Source organism: Musa acuminata, unplaced genomic scaffold (genome assembly GCF_036884655.1).
Source record: "Musa acuminata AAA Group cultivar baxijiao unplaced genomic scaffold, Cavendish_Baxijiao_AAA HiC_scaffold_1007, whole genome shotgun sequence".
In the NCBI taxonomy this organism is placed as follows: Eukaryota; Viridiplantae; Streptophyta; class Magnoliopsida; order Zingiberales; family Musaceae; genus Musa; species Musa acuminata.
In genome coordinates this window covers 12,501-17,106 of record NW_027021223.1, presented here as the reverse complement: position 1 = coordinate 17,106, position 4,606 = coordinate 12,501, and positions in this window count along the sequence as shown.

Genomic DNA, 4,606 nt, shown 5'->3' with positions numbered 1-4,606 from the left:
TTTTGGCCTGTTTTTGGTCCGTTCTTGCGTGGCACGGCGACCGTCGTGAGCGGAGCAAAACGTCAGCCATCTCAGCACCCTGGAACCCCCCCGGGGTGGCACAGGGCTGGATGGGGCTTTCGTATAGCAGGGACGGTGCTGCCTCTCGCTTCGCTCGCTGTTCGCCGCTCACCGCTCGCTCGCTCAGCCAAAAATGGCCAGTTTTGGCCCGTTTTTGGGCTGTTTTGGCCTGTTTTTGGTCCGTTCTTGCATGGCGCGGTGACCGTCGTGAGCGGAGCAAAACGTCAGCCATCTCAGCACCCTGGAACCCCCCGGGTGGCACAGGGCTGGATGGGGCTTTCGTATAGCAGGGACGGTGCTGCCTCACGCTTCGCTCGCTGTTCGCCGCTCGCCGCTCGCTCGCGCAGCCAAAAATGGACCAGTTTTGGCCCGTTTTTGGGCTGTTTTGGCCTGTTTTTGGTCCGTTCTTGCGTGGTGCGGTGACCGTCGTGAGCGGAGCAAAACGTCAGCCATCTCAGCACCCTGGAACCCCCCGGGTGGCACAGGGGCTGGATGGGGCTTTCGTATAGCAGGGACGGTGCTGCCTCTCGCTTCGCTCGCTGTCGCCGCTCGCCGCTCGCTCGCGCAGCCAAAAATGGCCAGTTTTGGCCCGTTTTTGGGCCGTTTTGCCAGTTTTTGGCCTGTTCTTGCATTGCGCGGTGACCGTCGAGAGCGGAGCAAACGTCAGCCATCTCAGCACCCTGGAACCCCCCGGGTGGCACAGGGCTGGATGGGGCTTTCGTATAGCAGGGACGGTGCTGCCTCTCGCTTCGCTCGCTGTCCGCCGCTCGCCGCTCGCTCGCTGCAGCCAAAAATGGCCAGTTTTGGCCCGTTTTTGGGCCGTTTTGGCCAGTTTTTGGCCTGTTCTTGCATTGCGCGGTGACCGTCGAGAGCGGAGCAAAACGTCAGCCATCTCAGCACCCTGGAACCCCCCGGGTGGCACAGGGCTGGATGGGGCTTTCGTATAGCAGGGACGGTGCTGCCTCTCGCTTCGCTCGCTGTCCGCCGCTCGCCGCTCGCTCGTGCAGCCAAAAATGGCCAGTTTTGGCCCGTTTTTGGGCCGTTTTGGCCAGTTTTTGGCCTGTTCTTGCATTGCGCGGTGACCGTCGAGAGCGGAGCAAAACGTCAGCCATCTCAGCACCCTGGAACCCCCCGGGTGGCACAGGGCTGGATGGGGCTTTCGTATAGCAGGGACGGTGCTGCCTCTCGCTTCGCTCGCTGTCCGCCGCTCGCCGCTCGCTCGTGCAGCCAAAAATGGCCAGTTTTGGCCCGTTTTTGGGCCGTTTTGGCCAGTTTTTGGCCTGTTCTTGCATTGCGCGGTGACCGTCGAGAGCGGAGCAAAACGTCAGCCATCTCAGCACCCTGGAACCCCCCGGGTGGCACAGGGCTGGATGGGGCTTTCGTATAGCAGGGACGGTGCTGCCTCTCGCTTCGCTCGCTGTCCGCCGCTCGCCGCTCGCTCGTGCAGCCAAAAATGGCCAGTTTTGGCCCGTTTTTGGGCCGTTTTGGCCAGTTTTTGGCCTGTTCTTGCATTGCGCGGTGACCGTCGAGAGCGGAGCAAAACGTCAGCCATCTCAGCACCCTGGAACCCCCCGGGTGGCACAGGGCTGGATGGGGCTTTCGTATAGCAGGGACGGTGCTGCCTCTCGCTTCGCTCGCTGTCCGCCGCTCGCCGCTCGCTCGTGCAGCCCAAAAATGGCCAGTTTTGGCCCGTTTTTGGGCCGTTTTGGCCAGTTTTTGGCCTGTTCTTGCATTGCGCGGTGACCGTCGAGAGCGGAGCAAAACGTCAGCCATCTCAGCACCCTGGAACCCCCCGGGTGGCACAGGGCTGGATGGGGCTTTCGTATAGCAGGGACGGTGCTGCCTCTCGCTTCGCTCGCTGTCCGCCGCTCGCCGCTCGCTCGTGCAGCCAAAAATGGCCAGTTTTGGCCCGTTTTTGGGCCGTTTTGGCCAGTTTTTGGCCTGTTCTTGCATTGCGCGGTGACCGTCGAGAGCGGAGCAAAACGTCAGCCATCTCAGCACCCTGGAACCCCCCGGGTGGCACAGGGCTGGATGGGGCTTTCGTATAGCAGGGACGGTGCTGCCTCTCGCTTCGCTCGCTGTCCGCCGCTCGCCGCTCGCTCGTGCAGCCAAAAATGGCCAGTTTTGGCCCGTTTTTGGGCCGTTTTGGCCAGTTTTTGGCCTGTTCTTGCATTGCGCGGTGACCGTCGAGAGCGGAGCAAAACGTCAGCCATCTCAGCACCCTGGAACCCCCCCGGGTGGCACAGGGCTGGATGGGGCTTTCGTATAGCAGGGACGGTGCTGCCTCTCGCTTCGCTCGCTGTCCGCCGCTCGCCGCTCGCTCGTGCAGCCAAAAATGGCCAGTTTTGGCCCGTTTTTGGGCCGTTTTGGCCAGTTTTTGGCCTGTTCTTGCATTGCGCGGTGACCGTCGAGAGCGGAGCAAAACGTCAGCCATCTCAGCACCCTGGAACCCCCCGGGTGGCACAGGGCTGGATGGGGCTTTCGTATAGCAGGGACGGTGCTGCCTCTCGCTTCGCTCGCTGTCCGCCGCTCGCACGCTCGCTCGTGCAGCCAAAAATGGCCAGTTTTGGCCCGTTTTTGGGCCGTTTTGGCCAGTTTTTGGCCTGTTCTTGCATTGCGCGGTGACCGTCGAGAGCGGAGCAAAACGTCAGCCATCTCAGCACCCTGGAACCCCCCGGGTGGCACAGGGCTGGATGGGGCTTTCGTATAGCAGGGACGGTGCTGCCTCTCCGCTTCGCTCGCTGTCCGCCGCTCGCCGCTCGCTCGTGCAGCCAAAAATGGCCAGTTTTGGCCCGTTTTTGGGCCGTTTTGGCCAGTTTTGGCCTGTTCTTGCATTGCGCGGTGACCGTCGAGAGCGGAGCAAAACGTCAGCCATCTCAGCACCCTGGAACCCCCCGGGTGGCACAGGGCTGGATGGGGCTTTCGTATAGCAGGGACGGTGCTGCCTCTCGCTTCGCTCGCTGTCCGCCGCTCGCCGCTCGCTCGCGCAGCCAAAAATGGCCAGTTTTGGCCCGTTTTTGGGCCGTTTTGGCCAGTTTTTGGCCTGTCTTGCATTGCGCGGTGACCGTCGAGAGCGGAGCAAAACGTCAGCCATCTCAGCACCCTGGAACCCCCCGGGTGGCACAGGGCTGGATGGGGCTTTCGTATAGCAGGGACGGTGCTGCCTCTCGCTTCGCTCGCTGTCCGCCGCTCGCCGCTCGCTCGTGCAGCCCAAAAATGGCCAGTTTTGGCCCGTTTTTGGGCCGTTTTGGCCAGTTTTTGGCCTGTTCTTGCATTGCGCGGTGACCGTCGAGAGCGGAGCAAAACGTCAGCCATCTCAGCACCCTGGAACCCCCCCCCGGGTGGCACAGGGCTGGATGGGGCTTTCGTATAGCAGGGACGGTGCTGCCTCTCGCTTCGCTCGCTGTCCGCCGCTCGCCGCTCGCTCGTGCAGCCAAAAATGGCCAGTTTTGGCCCGTTTTTGGGCCGTTTTGGCCAGTTTTTGGCCTGTTATTGCATTGCGCGGTGACCGTCGAGAGCGGAGCAAAACGTCAGCCATCTCAGCACCCTGGAACCCCCCGGGTGGCACAGGGCTGGATGGGGCTTTCGTATAGCAGGGACGGTGCTGCCTCTCGCTTCGCTCGCTGTCCGCCGCTCGCCGCTCGCTCGTGCAGCCAAAAATGGCCAGTTTTTGGCCCGTTTTTGGGCCGTTTTGGCCAGTTTTTGGCCTGTTCTTGCATTGCGCGGTGACCGTCGAGAGCGGAGCAAAACGTCAGCCATCTCAGCACCCTGGAACCCCCCGGGTGGCACAGGGCTGGATGGGGGCTTTCGTATAGCAGGGACGGTGCTGCCTCTCGCTTCGCTCGCTGTCCGCCGCTCGCCGCTCGCTCGCGCAGCCAAAAATGGCCATTTTGGCCCGTTTTTGGGGCCGTTTTGGCCAGTTTTTGGCCTGTTCTTGCATTGCGCGGTGACCGTCGAGAGCGGAGCAAACGTCAGCCATCTCAGCACCCTGGAACCCCCCGGGTGGCACAGGGCTGGATGGGGCTTTCGTATAGCAGGGACGGTGCTGCCTCTCGCTTCGCTCGCTGTCCGCCGCTCGCCGCTCGCTCGTGCAGCCAAAAATGGCCAGTTTTGGCCCGTTTTTGGGCCGTTTTGGCCAGTTTTTGGCCTGTTCTTGCATTGCGCGGTGACCGTCGAGAGCGGAGCAAAACGTCAGCCATCTCAGCACCCTGGAACCCCCCGGGTGGCACAGGGCTGGATGGGGCTTTCGTATAGCAGGGACGGTGCTGCCTCTCGCTTCGCCGCTGTCCCGCCGCTCGCCGCTCGCTCGTGCAGCCAAAAATGGCCAGTTTTGGCCCGTTTTTGGGCCGTTTTGGCCAGTTTTTGGCCTGTTCTTGCATTGCGCGGTGACCGTCGAGAGCGGAGCAAAACGTCAGCCATCTCAGCACCCTGGAACCCCCCGGGTGGCACAGGGCTGGATGGGGCTTTCGTATAGCAGGGACGGTGCTGCCTCTCGCTTCGCTCGCTGTCCGCCGCTCGCCGCTCGCTCGTGCAGCCAAAAATGGCC